The sequence below is a fragment of the Phasianus colchicus genome, chromosome 3 (genome assembly GCF_987193195.1).
Source record: "Phasianus colchicus chromosome 3, bPhaCol1.hap1.1, whole genome shotgun sequence".
Taxonomy (NCBI): Eukaryota; Metazoa; Chordata; class Aves; order Galliformes; family Phasianidae; genus Phasianus; species Phasianus colchicus.
This window is the reverse complement of record NC_143438.1, coordinates 38889921-38908719: the sequence shown is the minus strand read 5'-3', so window position 1 is coordinate 38908719 and position 18799 is coordinate 38889921. Positions and strand designations below refer to the sequence as shown.

General features: G+C 34.3%; 1 protein-coding gene across 1 annotated transcript in view; it reads right to left on the bottom strand.

Moving 5' to 3' along the window:
- Positions 1 to 18799, bottom strand: part of NETO1 (neuropilin and tolloid like 1) — a 66267-nt gene that overhangs the window by 32747 nt on the left and 14721 nt on the right. The gene's annotated exons all lie outside the window — the stretch shown is intronic.

Sequence of the window (18799 nt, the reverse complement as noted above, 5' to 3'; positions counted from 1 at the left end):
GGGGTGATAGACAGACCAGAGGGTCTTGCTGCCATCTTGAGGAATCCTACATTGGAAAAACGGATTGGAAAAAAGGAACCTTGTGATGTCCAAATACAAAGCCTGGGAAGGAAAACTCCAAGTAGCAGGACATGCTTGCAGCTACTCAACTAGAAAGCAGATCTGCAGAAAAGGACCTATGCACTAAGTGGAACATGAGCCAGCAATATGGCCTTGCAGCTCAGAGGGCTAGCAGGACCTGGGTTATGTTAGGCAAAGCATCACCAACAGCTGACCCTTCACTGGTGAGGCCTCATCTGGAATGCACTGTCCACTGCAGTGGAATTTGCTTCAAATCATGGCACAACTGGCATTTCCTAGAATATCTTAGATCTAGAATCCATCTAATTTCTCAGAATCATTTATATGTGAATAAAGTATACATACTGAAGAATATGAACAATTAATGTATGATTAGAAGATGTAAGCTATAAAATCCTAGTGCATGTATGAGACCTATTTTACAGTTAATTTGATTTTTTTTCCCTATTACTTAGAAATGAAGGAATTATTTGATTAAACTATGCAGTACAGATGGTTGATTTTTGAAACAAATGTTTATGCTTTTTTATACAGAAAAATACATTTTATGTATATAAGCAAGAATCACCGCATGTAGAAGCTAAATTTGCTAAAGATAAAAAACACATGCTCAATTTCATTTATTGAAGACAACTACAGATATCTTTTCATTTTCCTGTATTTGAATAACTAGAAACAGTCATTCAAGTTTTAAACTATGAATATTTAAGATGTGCATACACTAGAATACCTATCTGTATCACAGAATTTATCAGAGAACTGATTGCACATAAATACTCATGGAAAAGTAAATAGAATTGCAATATTCAGCATACCATCAGCTATTTATTTTAAAGTTTATGAAGTCAGGTATCTTTTTACAGTTACTTATGGGAGTCCTGCATTTTAAAAGGGTGAACTGTAATACTTCTCCATAAAAGCAGTGCTTGCAGAACTCTGTACAAAACAAGATTTTTTTATGGTTTTCTCCTAGTATTTGATGATAAGATGAGCAAACAGGAAAATGACCAAAATATTTTGAAAACATGAAAATGTGTTAAAGAATCGCCAAAAAAAAAAAAACTAAAATGAAGGGGAAAAAGGTTCTAAAAATAAATATTTTGTGATGTGTATGAGCAAGGGGATTTAGCTACTCCACTAGAAGAGCAATGGAAAAGTGCTAAGGAACAAAAAAAGTTCTAAGTGAACCAGATGCACAAAAATATAGGAATTATTGTCTTGTTAGCCAAAAGCAAATTTATTCAATGAATCTCTGTGGCTCTGGAGTCTTACTGACACTCCAATAAGTATTTATGTATCTGTACAACAGGATCTTCAAATAAAAACATAGTTTACTAGACACTTCTATAATACTTTTAACTAGCAAAAGCTATATTTAACCTTGGTATTTTACATACTGACTTTTAAAGAAAACATTGTGAACAACAACAGATATTTTTGAGGCTACACATAAAACACCACTTCCAAACCATTTGTATCTCAGCACAATCAGAAAAGAACTTAACTGCAGTAAGTGTAAAAAGAAGTGAGTACAACTCAGCATTTCACCTTGGCATTCTAGATCAACAAGGATTCACATGAAGAAAACTCAGTTACTGGGATTTAACTTAGCAGCAGCCCAGCACCACAAAGCCATTCTTTCACTTAACCAATAACCCTCTACCAATATATCTCACCCAGCAATCCTCCAAGAAAACACATACCTCCTAGTCAGCTCCCCCACAGCTTTATAGCCTTCACATGTCACAGGGTGTGGAATAACCCCTTAGCAATCCAGGCCACCTGTTCCCACCCCACCCCACCCTCTACTGCTGGAACATAATGGCTCTTCCAGCTTAAGTGGTTGTGTTCTGGGTGTGCTCCCATTGCTTGTCGACAATCAAGATGCTGGTTATGCTATTAATGCTGTTTCAGCTGAACCAGGGTGTAACTGAAGTAAATGCCCTAAAGAAGTTTGAGAAATTCTGTTTTTGAAAATGTAGGTCTACAAGGAGGCATTACTCTGCCCTGTGCTTGGTGATCAATGTCTCAGTAAATACAGCTTCTATTTTTCTTAAGAAGAAATTTTATAAATAAATGATGCAAGTAGTAAGGAAAGTAAAATCATATTAGAAAAAAACAAAAAACAAACAAACAAAAAAATCATAGAAATATACTTTAACTGGATTCCATATAGTATTGCTGAAATAACAAAGACTGCTTCCCAGAAGTTGGATTTCTAATTGCTACTATTATTACTATTTTAATTCTTATGTCACATTTTCTGTTCTCAGCTCATTCATAATCAAATTATCTGTATGCTGTAATTGGTAAGTTACACCAATGTTCAACCTGCACAGCTGTGGTGACATCAGTGAGATGAGATATACTACATATATTAGCAAGAGACAGGTATTTGTATGCCAAAAATTAATATTTGTTTCTTTGACATAATTTTGGAAATGTAAGGACAGTGTCATCAGAAAAAGAAAATCCAATCTTAGCTACTTATTAAGCTTTGTGAAACTATGTAGACAAGAAGTGGCTTGAATGAACTCCACTGGAACAGGATGTATGAATACAGAGTTTGTGTCTAGACTTCTCTCTATGTATGCAATGGTGGACTTTGGGATCTTAGCCTCCTTCTATTTTACTCTATCATCTCTTCAGAATAAGTTATTTCTCCAATATAGATTTTGTAAGAGCGGGTATCAAGCCATCCTGAAATACATCCTCAAAGAGTGATGGAATATTTGATATCTATACCTAAATCTCAAAAGCGTGAAGTACTTCTTGGTACTGCAATATAGACTTAGAAAGGAGAGCAGGAATGTCAACAATTACTTGCTGCTTAGTGGAAATATCAATTCCGGGAGCCTTGATGATTTGGGTGAGATTGTTTGGCAGATAATTGTTATTATGTTAAATATTTATATTAGATGCAGGATGCCCCAATTATTATATTCCTCTCATGCAACACAATATGTCTAGAAATATGGGGAAAAGATCATCCTATGAGAAATTTCTCAGAGTCTGCATACACCTTTGTCTGTCAGTTGCCCAGAAATGTGTGGAAAAAAAACTGAACGAGTTCAGGAGCCCACTCTGTCTAAGAACTGCAGCCAAGCAATCTCCGATGTGACAGTGCAGTTGATTTGGCTGCCAGGACTAGCTGTCAATTATCAAGAGCAGTACTGCATATGTGTCCCAGGATAATATCTTAGTGCTTTCTTCTGATTGATTAATGGTACCTAAAGCTTATCAGGGAGAAAGATGTGCAACATAAAAGTGCTATAGAGCCTTTCCTGAATGATGTTGAATACTAAGTATGGCCAAGTTATGTAATTTCAGTATAATATTACTAAGGCTCAGGATTTGTCTTATTGATTTGTTAGAGTTGACTGGTAGCCTAGTCCAAGGAAATAATACTTTCAGTTCGCTATAGAAGTACAGGGGAAAATGACTCAGTGGGTTTAGCCACAAATGGTTGCTAGGCATTCTTCAGATTGAATCAATTTACACATGGTTTTTGCTTGCTACTGTTGTGTGAAAACTCACATTGTCTTTTCAGAGAGGCTCTTCATGATATATTAGTCCATAGAGTGGATTTACCAGGATGGAAGAAATGTATGGGAATAATTTGGCAATGTGAAGTAACTGTTGAGATTTTATTGTAGTGGAAAGGCTTTCTCTTATTTGTATTCTGGATATAGTATTTATTTTTAAAAAATTAACCAGAACATTCAAGAGAACTCTCAATTCTGTTGAAGTGCTACTTTATTTTCAGCTATTATATTCAAATGAAATTATCAATTATGCTGGTTCAAGTTGTACTGAATAATCTTTAGCTGACCACACATTAAAACATATTTTCAATACAAACAGAAATGTAAACATAGCGTTTACATCAACTGACATCCCTTTGCTGTAGCTGGCAATGTTATGTACGCTGTATCATTGTCCTGATTTTACATGAGAAATCATTGTATCATAGACTCATAGAATTGCTCAGGTTGGAAAAGACCTTAAAGATCAAGTCCAACTGCAACCTAGGCATACCACCCCAACTCTTAACAACCCTCGCCTAAATCATGTCCCTGAGCACCACATCCAAATGGTTTTTAAACAGATCCTAATTTTCATGTGTGAACATGTCATCATCCACGTTAAGAGCAGATGTCTTGCCATTTTCAAATATTTTTCTCTTACCACCTAGCAGAGAACCAGGTGTACTTTTCTAAAGTGAATAACCTTATAAGAAAATAAACTTAGCTGTATTTGCAAAAACAACTGATTGCTTAATCATCTGTCTGTATAAGATACTAGAAAGATAAAACAGACATAATGCTCTTGAATATATGATCCTTAGAGTGGAAAGAAGTGAAGTAATCATAGAAAAAGAGCTTTTCATTATTTTACTCTGCAGCTGCTAGATTTTTGAAAGTTAATGGATAAAGCGTATTGTAGAGATGTAGGATGTTTTTAAAATGTATTTAGTATCCAGTAGAAATTTTTTTCAGTGCCAGAGGGAGAATTTTAGAGCTTCACCCACTCTCACTGTAGCCTGAATTTCCACTGTTTCCAAAGGAGAGGAAAAAAAAGTAAGAAAATTAAACCAGATTGTTAACTCCAATTGCTATTATGTGTGCCTACCACAAGAGATGTGGCAGCTTAAATATTCACTTCCAGTAAGCAAGAAGAGGAGCTGTGAAACTCCTATAACATGAGGAATTGCTGAGCTCAACAGCAAGTCAATGAAACATCTGCAGGGAAAATAAGTCATCTGTCCTATCCTTCCAGCCCTATAACTCTCAGTCATACCAGTTTTCTTTTTCTTTCTGCTACTTTATGGAGTTTTCTTGGTTAGAAATCATGTTCCCTTCGAGTGTGCTGAGCTGCTGACCACAGCAGTTTTCTTAAATGTAATATGGCCTATGAAGGTGGTTTTATATCAGTTTGAGATGTAAACTATACTGTGGAGCTGCTTTGGAGATAGTCTTACTTTCACTCTCCTTTTTTTCTTCATCTTTGAACAGCAGGGGGTAGAAGTTTTTTTCTATGGAGAAGAGTTTCAATATATTCCAGAACTCAAAAGACTGACTCATGTGAATTTCTACTTAAATTTCACATATAGTTATGAATTTTATATTTCATTATACAGAATAAAATCAAGGTATAAAAAGGATACACATAATATATAAGATGGGAGCAATAACACTTCCCTACTTCCAGATGGAACTTCTGAGATTTTGGGACAAAAACACTTAGAGAAAGTTCAAGCCCCATTTAGATTCTTTATTTCCTTTTGATCAAGTGGCAGATGCCATGATACAGATGCAAGAGAAGAAGAATGTTGGAAAGGTCATTCTGGTTCCTGAAGCACTTAAGGAAAAATCAAAAAAACATGAAGGAATGAAGGAGGATATATGTGCAGATTGTGAATTCATGGTTTACTTAAGGATTTACAGCTAGTTTTTTGCCTTACAGTTCTGTTGCTTCCTGTTGGTTACAACTTCATGAAAGTAACATTTCCTTTTCTTTGAGTTGACAGTTTTGCTCCAATTAAAAGTGACAAAGTAAAATCCAAACAACAATTAATTGCTAATACTGATATAACATAGACAGTCTGTTAGAAACAAGACACTACATCATCTGGGACTTCTATTATTTTGATGAGGAAATCCCTACTATATCCATACATGTGTTTAAAATAAACATAGTTCATACTAAGCCTTGCCCCAAATGATTTCCACTTAAGTTAAACACTTAAAAAATGTTGTTAATCAGGAGCAGTAAGACATGTTTTCTTACATACCCACATGAAAAAAATTAACAGGATGATAAATTCTAAATCAGAGGGTCTTCAACTTTTCAAACTTTTTCTTTAAACTATAACATTTTAACTAATTGACAGTAATTTTATGTATCATTCATGCCACATGCTCATTATTCATTAAATGATTCTGAAGCTGGTTTATCATGGAAATTAGAAAAATATAGATCAGTGCAGAGCTGGAGATCTTTAATCCAGAGTATGAATAGATTAAAACTGATGTCTACTAGCAGCATAGTTACATCTACTTTTTCCTGAGATAGGCTACCCAGAGAGGTTGTGGAGTCTCCTTCTCTAGAGATATTCAAACCCCACTTGAATGGTTTCCTGTGCAACCGACTGTAGGGAACCTGCTTTAGCAGGGGTTTGGACTAAATTAGCTCCAGAGGTCCCTTCCAACACCTACAATTCTGTGATTCTGTAATTTAACAGATCTGCACATTTTCTGCTCTATTCAAAACTACCAAAGCAACAATTTGAGTTCTACTGGATTTGCTGACATTCTTAATATTATTCAATATTAATATTAATTAATTAATTAATATTAATCAATATAGATAATTATGTCCACAATCTGACCTGAATTTAGCAATTTGTGTATTGAATGCTACAGCAATTTTCTAGCTCAGTGTCTTAGAAAGAGTGAAAGTTGGTCAGTCATAGTACCCAGGATTTTTACGTATAGGTCAGCTTATCCAACAGGCAGACAATAATTAAATTTCATTTGACTAGACTAGGTTTCTGGCTGCCAAACAGCAGGATTTTTCCTAGCTTGATTTAAAAGAATCATCTAAAGCTGTAGTGATAAAAAACAAAAACAAAACAAAACAAAACAAAAAAACAAAAAAACAAAAAAAAAACCCTCGAAACGAATAAAACTTTATACAAACAACTATATTACTGCTAAGAATGATCATTGTAGAGATCGAGCAAGCACACAGGAGCAAAGAGATTCAAAGTTACCCGAATCTTGATTTTTAAACTGCTGCACCAATATGTATTTTACAAAAAAAAAATTACTTACTTTAAATAATTTCATCATGAACATTGTAGTTGGTGGCAGTTAATGACCAAGTGTTTAATCCATAAAATTAAATCAGCATTAAAGAGCAAAATAATTTTGTGAATAATTTGTTGCATTCTCATTTAATATTAATTTTGACTTAGAGTTTAGAAATGAACTACATGAAAGAAAGGAAAAGAAAAAATCAAAAGCAAACCGGAAGTGGTATCGTACAATCTTTTATTAACCCACATTCCGCAACCAGCAGATTTGATAACATTGTCTCTTGAGCTTCAACTATCAGATAACATCTGGCAAATGATGTTTGTAAGTCCGGTTACACAACAACTTCTGGCTTCTCACTGTCATCTAGGAGATTGATATGTGACTAGAATAGCACATTTCATGCTGCCTGCTTTTGTCATGCTACCACAGATTTTTAATAATGGATGTTCCATGGCATTAATTTATTTGAATCTGAATTCTCAAAAAAATATTTGGCAATTCTGTTCTCATCATCTTTCTCATTATTTGAGCAGTCTTTCTTAATACAAAACACAAAATAGTCCTTTGATATCAAAGTATTCAAATAACCTTTCTGTATCTCTAGCATAACATCTCTGAAGTAATATTTTTTGAGTGTTATTGAAAAGCATTTGCTTACTTATTTCTGGAAATCTGCCATTATTTTCCTTCCTTTCAGATAGTATTTTCATTTATTTGGTAAACTTCTGTAACTACAAGTCCATTTTAGACTGTGTAGCACAGACTAAAACATTTTTGCTCACTGAAGTTAAATTCTCTAAAAATCTATTTGAGGAAACGCTAATGTCAGACCCTCATTTACCTAATGAGTTGTAGACTAAGCTGTTACCATTCAAAAAAGTGCATTTGACGTAACTGAGCAAAAAGAAAACTGAGGGAACTGAATTTCTTGATTTCAAAAGGTTTTTGTGAATTTGAATATTTATTATATTTATTGTACTGTGCATTTTTTGTAAGAAACTGAAAATGTAGACAGATGTAATTTAGCTCACAGTAATGTTACTTGACGTGGTTATGAATAATCGGTATATTTTTAATTAAAAATTCTCAATTAAACTGTATGTCCTTAAAATTGCAAAGCACTCTTAGATTAGATTAGGAATATCACAGCAGAATGGAAAACTAGACTAAATCTTATGTCTCTGACCATGCAAATAATATCACTGATATGATTACAGTCCCATCTTTACACTGGAGAAGAATTTATTTCTGTTTAGATGAAATCTTTTCAGTATTGTATAAAGTTGTAGACAATGCTTTTGTGAGTAAGAGTGCACTAATTAAATCAACATTGGACTGCAGTGAAATCACTTTGAAAAATAAAATACACTTTTTAGGAATACATGAAGGATTAAGGAATTCTGTTTTCATTTACTAATCATAAATGCAAGATTTGAAAATAGTTTTAAGTATCACCTTTTATTAATAAATTAAACATATAACGTTTTAGCAGAATGAAATTTCTAGCAAACAAGTTTTCTTTTGATTTGTACTTAAAAGGGAAAGAAAATGCACGCAGTACAAACACATAAAATGTAATTGGAAGATAATTAATTGCCAGACCCATAAAGAAAATAATCTTTTTAAATTTACATCTTCCTAAATCCGATTTTACTCAAATTCTGTTTCTTTCAATAGACATCTTAGCATCAATATGTCTTTGTACTAGCTCCTAAATGAATTGAGAAAGAAAATAAACAGATATTTTAGGTGTCTGCAAAGTGCTGGATAAATGGATGAGGTGACTAAAGAATAAATAAATTAATGATATGCAATCACAGTTGCCAGCTTCCACCATATAAAGTGGAAGATATGGAAAATCTGTAGCCGAGCTAGCTCAGAATCAAAAAATTTGTTTCTTCATTTTTGGAAGGCATGCAATAGACACAATTCAATCCTGACTTCTACTGAATTCCAACACCAGATAGGGTGAGGAGATGAGATTTTGTAAACAGCTCAAGACACTGAAGATCATCATGGCTTTTGCTTGGTACCTCTTGTTAGTGAAGATTTTGTCTGTAACTTAATTTCCAATTTTAAAGAATTTTAAAGAAAGGAACACATAATAACACAAACACACAAAATTGAAAGCAAAAATCACAGGCCTCTTTTGTTATCAATAATTGTTCCTTTCAAAAAACATTCTCAGACACTTTTATTTGAGAAAGCCCAATTGGCAGTAGTGGAAATGTAGCAAAAATCTACTTGTTTGATATTCAAAACATAAAATACAAGGAGAGGAACGAGTAATTATTGCAAGTGACTGCAGAACTTCTATCACTTCATTTTACAAGCAGTATAACTGATTGATGAATGGAACTGGAATAAAAAATGTATTTGAACTAAGTAATAACCACATTTGAAAAAAATGATGCACTTTTACATAGAGAAAGCATTTTCATTTCAGATGATTTTGAGGAAGACAGACAAATCACTAATTGTGGTGTTTTAACACCAACAAAACTCAATTTATTGCATCAGAAAAAAAAAAAAAAAAAAAAGATGAGAGAGAGAACTGAGAATCAGTGAATAAACTTAGCATTCTTAAGGTTATATTAGACTTATGGTAATTATTAAATTGACAGTCACCAAATTGATATATATCTACCACATATTTTGAGTAGAAGTGGAGAACTACCACTGAGTCCTACAGTATCCTATATTTGGTGATGGAACTTTTTGTCAGCCTTACACTTTGGACCTAGAGAATATGCTACACATGAGATTGTAAAGGACTATCAGTGCACAAAGGGAATTAACATTAGAGGAAGTAACATTTTTAACCTAGTCAGCATGCACAAATATTGAACAGGTCTCACAATAATCAAATAACTCTTGCATCAACCTACTATTATAATCATATACATATTCCCTATAAAATTTCAGATTTAAAAGTTTAGATTCTTTTAAGGTTTCACTTTAAAAAGTTCAACTTCTCACTTTCTCTGTTTTTCATGATGATTTTTCGAACATGTCTACTTTTCCTATATGTCTAAGTTAAAGTTACTGAGATGGGGTTTGTTCATAAACCCTTAGTGCAGGTAAAGATGAATACGGTCAGCAGCTTAAGTTAGTAATTCTGATTTGTCAGATCTTCGTAATTATAAAGAGTTTGGGAGAGAGAAAGGGAAAAGACAGCTGAGAATAATCTCTGTGTAGAAGTAGAAGTAGAAACTTAATTCAAGCTCTTTTTTTTCGCAGCCATAAAGTTGTAATCTAAATCCCACAGAAATCTTTGTATTTCTGTTCCTCGCATAGAAAATATTCTGCATAAGAGTATTTATTTATCTCATAAGATTAGTATGATAGTACATATACTGAAGATTGCAAGGACTTCAGTCTTGCATAAGAGAGAAAGAGAAGACAAGTCAAATGCAGAGGCATTCTAACAGATTACTTAAAAATGTATTTATAAAAAAAAGATGGGATAAAATTTCTATCCAAGTTGAAGTAAGTGCAGTCTTATTTTGGGACAGGAGCACCAAAGAAGGGCAAATGTGGTACTTAAGGCAAAAGTATTATACTATCTGCAATTTTCTACAACCAGTAGACAAAGCAACATTAATCATATCCCTAAATATCACAGAAGCTATATTGAGGTGATAATACATAGCCAGTACATTTGTTAGGACACAAAACAGTATTTGGTAGCAGTCCTCAATACTTGTGAGGAAAAGAGAGTATAGATTGATTTCTTGATGAAACAATATAAATACTATTCAAGAAAATGAATTGAGCACCAAACAACTGCTGATTATCCTGAAAGCTGATAGATGGTATATTTGAATTTGATGCATTTACTAATTTACTATTCATATTGCAAAAACACTCAATTCTAGAAACAAAAACATGACTGACTTTTTCAAAGACTACACTATTCAGAATAAGAGTTCCTAGTTATTGGATGAGAACACTTTTTCTCAGTTATAGAGCACAGAGAACTTTACAACAAAGGTTTATGTCAATTTCTTTAAGGAGAGTTAGGCACTAGAACTATACAAAGAAAGCAAAAATCTGTTAAGAAAAGCTGAATATAATAATAAGAAGAACAATAAGAAGCCATAATTATTAGTGCTAGATTTGAGAAATACCTTAGTAAATAACAGATGATAAAAAAAAATCAACAGTCACCTATACAAGTGTCAAATTAACAACAAATGATAACTGACAGATGAAAACAAGTGATATAAACATGTTTTTGTACCTAACATAAAAGCATGGTTTTCAATATGGACAGCTAAAGAATCAGACCACTTGCAGGTCTGTGGCTAGAATAGGAAATAGATTCTCTGTCTAACAGTAGAGTCACAGCCATGCTGATTATACTAAAGGACAGAGATCATTGTCAAGATTTACTGGCCATACACCTCAGAAACTTGTAGATACAATACATAAAGATAAAAATTCAACTACTTAAGGAATGGATAAGTAAAGAGGAATTGAACATCCACATTGCCAAGGTCACCAAGAGAAAATATTACAGACAGAAGTGTTTCCAAGGTAGGATCACAACACAATCATCCAGAAATGCACCTCAGTAAAAATAGCCCAAAAATTTGACAGATAAGGAAGTCAGATGAACTATAATGAACTAAAATAGCTTGGATACTTATTTATTACGTATTAGGTAAGAAGTTTCTCATTTTTTTACCTGACGAAATAGGTGTGAAAATATTTGAAGGAGAATTGTGAAGTAAGATGTCTTATAAATTTTGGAGGTAATATGCTGATTATATATATACTAATAGTAAAAATGCTCATAGTAGTCTAGTTGTTCCAAAGCACTTGTGGAAGAAGACTACCCAGGCTTCTGTTCAGTACAAATTCCTTATTATCTCCCCTATTCTATAATTTCCAAGTGCCTCACAAATATTACAGCCAGATTAAGCATTAAAAAGGAAAATAAATGTCTAGGGCTCACTGGTTATTTTTACATTTTAAAGCAGAGGATGACCTCTCTAAATCAGACCTGAGTCTTACCAACTCAGTGTAGTAACTATGCAAAGACAGAAGAGTGTCTCTAGGGAAAAGCATAACAAAGAAAATATTTAAAGAAAATCCTCCTCTGCCTCTGAGATTTCATTTTAATTGTTCTCTATCAAGTAATAATATAAACTAGTTTGAGAAGATGGTGTTGTAAAAATACAGGTTAATATTAAAAAAAAAAAAAAGTTTGCTTGGATTATTTTTGAACATACATATAAATTTGTTAAAGTTTCCTCCTAGGTGATTCTGAAAAGACAAATTCTTTGTCAGGGAAACCTGGTTCCTCTGTTAAAAATATTTAGCAATGCAAAACCATGATCACCTTTATTGGTAAGATCACATATATATCACACATATATGGAGAAGTTTTTCCAGTGGAGATAGAGAACAATTATTTGCACATACACTACTGTAAAACGTCCTGCTCAACCTCCTCCAGTATTCTGTGTTCAGTAGCTGTGGAACAGACACAAAGAAGAGACTCGTGGAGGGAGGTGAGGTGGTAGTGCTGTCAAAAGGAAGGTGGCATTAAGGAAGAAGAATTTAGCTTCTGTAACTAAGAAAATCCACATCTTAAAAAGTATACTGGATATGGTGCTCAGGAACATGATTTAGCAGTGGGTTGTTAGAGTTAAGGTAATATGGTCAGGTTGCAGTTAGACTTGACAATCTTTAAGGTCTTTTCCAAACTGAGTAATTCTATGATTCTGTGATTCTATATGACTACCATCTCTAAGCTTCAATATGACTTCCATAGGAGTGTCTGAGGCAGAAAATATCCAAATAAAATAAAACATTGAGTTAGAAACATATTGCTTGCAGTCCTGGTGTTAGACAATACTACACATCTTGGAAAGTCCCTTCACTCCTATGTATGCATAGTCAATGCAAATGCAACTCTTATGCCTCCAGTTAATGCAGTTGTTACCAAACTTTGCAATAGGTGTTTTCTCTTTTTCACTGTTAGAATACTTAAAGCCATGTCATTTATTTCTATTACTCTTATTTTTACAGCAAAGTTCATCAAAGTAGGGACTTCAGTGTACAGCTTTTTTTCTGCTAGTAGTATAATACTTCCAGCATGCAGAGATTTCTTTGGCAGGAAGTTCTGCAACATATTATTAGGAAAAAAGAAAAAAAAAAAAGAAAAAGAAAAAAAGTGATAAAAAGAGGTAAAGAGGTAATATGGGACCTCAGAATCTTTTGAGAACTTCCATATATTCATTTGTTCCACTCAAGGTATTCTTTTTCTCTTGATATTTAAAACAAACTCATTATTTCATTACCTTCCAATATGTATGGTAATGAAATACTCTGGACCTAAGCCTACAGTTCATGGAAATTCCCTTGAAAATACATTTATGTAGCTGATCATGACTTCCATTCTAATAAGCAAATGCATCATACTAGATACTACATGCAATTCATTTTCAGTCAGAAGACCATAAGTCCTAATATATGCATTATAAAAGGCAATGCAGTGCTGTCCCCTGCACACTTGCATGAACACGTTAAAAATTCATAATTCAAAGAAGTATTTTATAACAATTTGAAGTGCTGAGAACTAGAAATAAATGCAACAAACTCACACATAAAAAAAATTAATAAAAAAAAAAATGGAAATATTGTTCTGGCTCAAAAGCTTAAAGGAAGAGAGAGTTACAATGACTCATCTCTCACAAAGTTAGACAATTTCCTAGAGGAAAAGGCAAACACATATAGTCTCATGTATTCTGAGACAGGTAATTATTTCCCAGAAAACTTAAATGAATTACAAGCTGGTTAAAAATTATTATGGCTGATTTTAACTTAGAAGCAATTAGACCAATTTCTGAAGAGAACTGGGAATTAAAATTAAAGTAAAATGAAACAAAATGAAATGAAACAAAATGAAATGAAATAAAATGAAATGAAATAACATGAAAGTGAGCAAGCTCTCACAAGCACTTTTCACCTGTCCTGAATGGCTGAGATGCCTAAATATACACAAAGAAGGACAAGGATATTATGTGTCAAAATGACTGTTCTCTAGAATTACAGTTGAATTTAGTTTATCTATCAAACATTTGACATCATTCCTAAAATACAGACCTACCCTGATCAAGAAGACTTTTTTGTTGTTGTTGTTTTTGTGTTTGCTTTTTGTTTTCCCTAAGATAGATGATGTTATCATATCTTTCTTTCTACAGCTAGTCATACCAGTGCAATGTGGATGTAAAAGTATCATTGTTCTGAATAGACAGAGTTTTACAGTCCATTTTTGGGGCATAAGAGTATAAATCTTTTTTAGTTTTCTGTTATCAGGCAGCTGAACAGAAAACATTACTGTCTAACCTTTATATTAACAAGACTAAATAAAAACACAGATGGTTTCTACTAAGTGATGGAACTGAAAGTAATGATGTGCTATCTTAAGCCACTGTCCTGCAAAATCAGAGACCAGGATAAACAAAAATCTGATTATTCTAGCTGAGTAGCAGAGATGGAATAAATATGTCCACTCTCTATCTGTATCCTTGTCTACACTGAAAAACTGAGTCATATTAAAGAATGATTGTCAAGAATAAGTCTCTTTGAAATACTGCTTGAAACAGCAAGATTAGAGTAGACAAAAAATTTAACATCATTTGAGAAAATGCTCTTGAGATATAACTTTTTGGGGAGAAAGGAGGACAAGAGATGGAGTACAAGACCCAGAGATGTGATGTGTTTGAAACCTGTAGGTGTTTCAGTGGTCCAGAGAATACTGAAACAAGAGCAAGGGACATTTGGTGTCCTTCACTAACCAGTATGTATTACATTCAGAATGAACCAACTTCAAAATATTGTAGACACAGGGGTCATTTTTTTCATACTTGATATTTGAAAGTAAAAATAAAAGGTTATATATGTATTTAGAAAGATTTTAATAGGTTCAGATAGTTTCATTTAGAAATGATTGAAATTAATCTTTGTTTGATAGTAATTCTACTTAACAATAAATATAAAATCAAACTAGTACAAAATGAATGACTAAACTTTGTTTTACTTTTAAAAACATAAAAGCATACAACATGTTTGATATGTCATTTTATATACAAATTGCACCTGGTTGTTAAATTAAAAATAAAAAGCTCTTTCCTTAAACCTAAAGTTTTAACATTAAAAATAATCAAGAATTATACCATTCAACCTAATCTTGCTTAACCCTATAGCTCATAAAATCACAAAAACAGAAGTCTACTTTTTTTGCAATTTTCAGTAGTTTTATGGAATCATAGAATCATACAATCATACAATCACTCAGTTTGGAAAAGACCTTAAAGATCATCGAGTCCAACCATGACTTAACCATACAACCCTAACTCTAACAACCCTCCGCTAAATCATGTCCCTGAGTACCACATCCAAATGGTTTTTAAACACACTCAGGAATGGTGACTCAACCATCTCCCCAGTGAGCCTATTCCAGTGCTTAACAACCCTTTCCATAAAGAAGTGTTTCCTAATATCCAACCTAAACCCCTGGCACAACCTATGTCCATTTCCCCTTGTCCTGTCACCTATGAGAAGAGACCAACTCTGCTCTCACTGTAAGCACCTTTCAGATATTGGAAGAGAGCAATAAGGTCTTCCCTTAGCATCCTTTTCCCCAGACTAAACAGCCCCAGTTTCTTCAGATTCTCCATGTAAGGCATATTCTCCAAGCCCTTCACAAGCCTTGTTGCCCTTCTCTGGACCTGCTCTACCGTTTCAATGTCCCTTCTGTACTGAGGTGCCCAAAACTGAACACAGTACTCGAATTGAGGCCTCACTGATGCCGAGTACAGGGGCAGGATTACTTACTTCCCTAGTGCTGCTCACCACTCCATTCCTGGTACAAGCCAGGATGCCATTGGCCTTCTTGGCCACCTGGGCACATTGCTGGCTCATATTCAGCCAACTGCATTAGAAATAGTGTGGCCAGCAGGAGCAGGGAGGTAATCATCCCCCTGTACTCAGCACTGGTGAGGCCGCACCTCGAGTACTGTGTTCACTTTTGGGCTCCTCACTACAGGAAAGACTCTGAGGCCCTGGAACGTGTCCAGAGAAGGGCAACGATACTGGTGAGTGGTCTGGAGCACAAGTCTTATGAGGAACGGCTGAGGGAGCTGGGATTGTTCAGTCTGGAGAAGAAGAGGCTCAGGGGAGAACTCATCGCACTCTACAACTTCCTGAAGGGAGGTTGTGGTGAAGAAGGGTTTGGCCTCTTCTCCCAGGCAACAAACAGGACCCGAGGAAATGGCCACAAGTTATACCAGAGGAGGTTTAGGTTAGACATGAGGAAAAACTTTTTCTCTCAGAGAGTGGTCAGGCACTGGAATGGCTTGCCAAGGGAGGTGGTGGAGTCGCCATCCCTGGCAGTGTTCAAGAGGCGTCTAGATGAGGAGCTGTGAGATATGGTCTAGTAGCTTGTGGTAGCAGTGGTAGTGTGAAGATGGTTGGACTAGACGATCTTATAGGTCGTTTCCAACCTTGTGATTCTATGATTCTATGATTCTATGACTGTCCAGCAATACACTAAGGTCCCTTTCCATCAGGCAGCGTTCCAGCCACTCCTCCCTAAGCCTGTAGGGCTGCCTGGGGTTGTTGTGTCCAAAATGCAGGACCTGACACTTATTATCACTTATTTGGTATGATTATGTTGTTTTTATATGGACTTCTGGAATTTTTTGTCATTAAAGTCATTTTATGACTCCTTCTAGAGTTCATCTTTCAGAATGCTGAAAATTAATCTGAGGAATGAAAGTACAGTCTCACTTAAATAGAGTATAGGATGAGACAATAATGTTTGTTTCAAGATGCCTGAAACCCCAATCTGTTGAGAAACTGCTGAAATTAGACTGGCATTTTGCTTTGGTGGAAGAAGCTCTATCTATGTACACAGTTTAGGACTCCAGTCATTTCAAATCCAAAAAGTGAAAGAAATTATTAAACAGGAATGGTTTAGTAAATGCAAAAAACTACTCAATTCCTTAGGATTCTTCTACACAAATTATTATTTTTTTTTAGGACTTAGTCTAAACTATTTTTAAAATGCCTCAGAGCTTTTTTCTTTTACACAGACTAATAGATCTTCATTGGAACATTTGTCTAGATACCCTTATTGATATTTTTTCAACTTCATCTATTTAGCTGTTTCTGTACACCCTGGAGACAAAGTAAATAATTTCTTTCTCTACTTTTCCGTGTACTAGTCAAATAATAATAAATGGTTACAGCTTCAACTTAGCCAAATTTACTTACTTATTTTTTAAATCTTATCATACACACCCCCACAAACACCCACACATTCAGCACTATGTTTCTTTCATCAACAAACCAAAACATCCATTAGACACCAACAGCAAAGATGGCAGCTGAGGAAGTTTTGGGGAGTTTTGGGGGACAATTCAGGGGGAAATATCAAAGAATGCTGCAACAAAAGAAACAATTGTGTAGTGCTTACCACAAGAGTGGAGGAAGCCTCCTACACAGGGCTGCAAGTGTGTACTTTTTGCACCCGTACAGGTAACCAACTATTACTCTTGAGCATTCAGCTGCTCCAGATACCAACAATTGCCAAATTACTTTAAATATTCTTGAGGTTCTTTAAAAATAAGTCAGCTGTATTTTTTTTCTTTTGATCTTTCCTTTGTAAATTGTTTAATTGCAGAAATAGTCAGGGATGGATTTAGATGATACTTTCTAGAAGCAATGCCTCTCCTTTACACCCTCTTGAAAGCTGTCAGTATTTGATGAGCTGACAGCAAACCCTTGAACTGCAAATATTTGGACAGCACATCTCAAAAATATGAGGCCTAATCCATTCTTATATCACAAAGAACTGGTCAAGCAATTCATCCAGAATGTGAACTGGATCCTGTTATTGAGGATTAACGAGGCAGCAGTGCTGCTTTGCACTTGTAAAATTAATCATATTCTCATTTTGGCCAATATTCATAGAAACCCTTTATCATTTGCAAAGCTTTGTATAAAAAGCTAAGGGGAAAAAAAAAAGAAGAAGAAGAAAGGAAAAAAAAAAAAGACAGCTTTTCCATCTGAAGTCTGGAATAATTTATGCTGTTACAGAAATTTAACAGCATTGATCTCCGTGCAGAAATCTACCTTACATCAGAAGAAAAGAAATGAGAATAAAACATTGTCCATGAAATAATCACTTGAGGATTTTTTTAGACAAACTAAACTGGAGGTCATACTATGAACATATTTTCAACCATAACACAAATCCCTTTGAAAAAGAAGGAAATGAAATCTGAGGCAAAGAACTTTTGGGGAAGATGGAGAGGAAAATGGCAAAAGTCCAGAGAGCCATGGTAACTGAGACATACAAATTTAACTCACTTTTCAGAGACAAGTGTGTAAGGATATAATGCAATTTCATGTATTATCTTGCATTTGCAATATATACATCTACCTGTTTATTAGGTTATTTCGTACAGAAATTCTGTGTTCTGTTGTTCTTTGAATTATCTAAGTATGCTTTCCCTCTGGAAGCCAGAATCTTTGACTTTAAAGAAGATTGAATTACTCTGATTAATTCTATAACTATTTTCTTTTCATTAGAGAAATAAAGCCACATAGAGGAACACTCAAGTAGCCCTGGTATTTTCTGTAATGCTGCTGGAATAATTAAGCAAGCAGAATCTGAGGCTCTTTATTTTTAGCAGATATATATATCTATAAAGGAATATTTTTCCACCCAGTACAACAATTTAATTGAAACAATGGTGACAATTGATAAAATTACATAATAATTATAGTGCTTTACAGCAAGCTATATTAAGGTATGATTCATCACTCAGTACTCAATAAGAAGGTACAGAAGTACGTCAAATCCAGCAGTTCAGTGT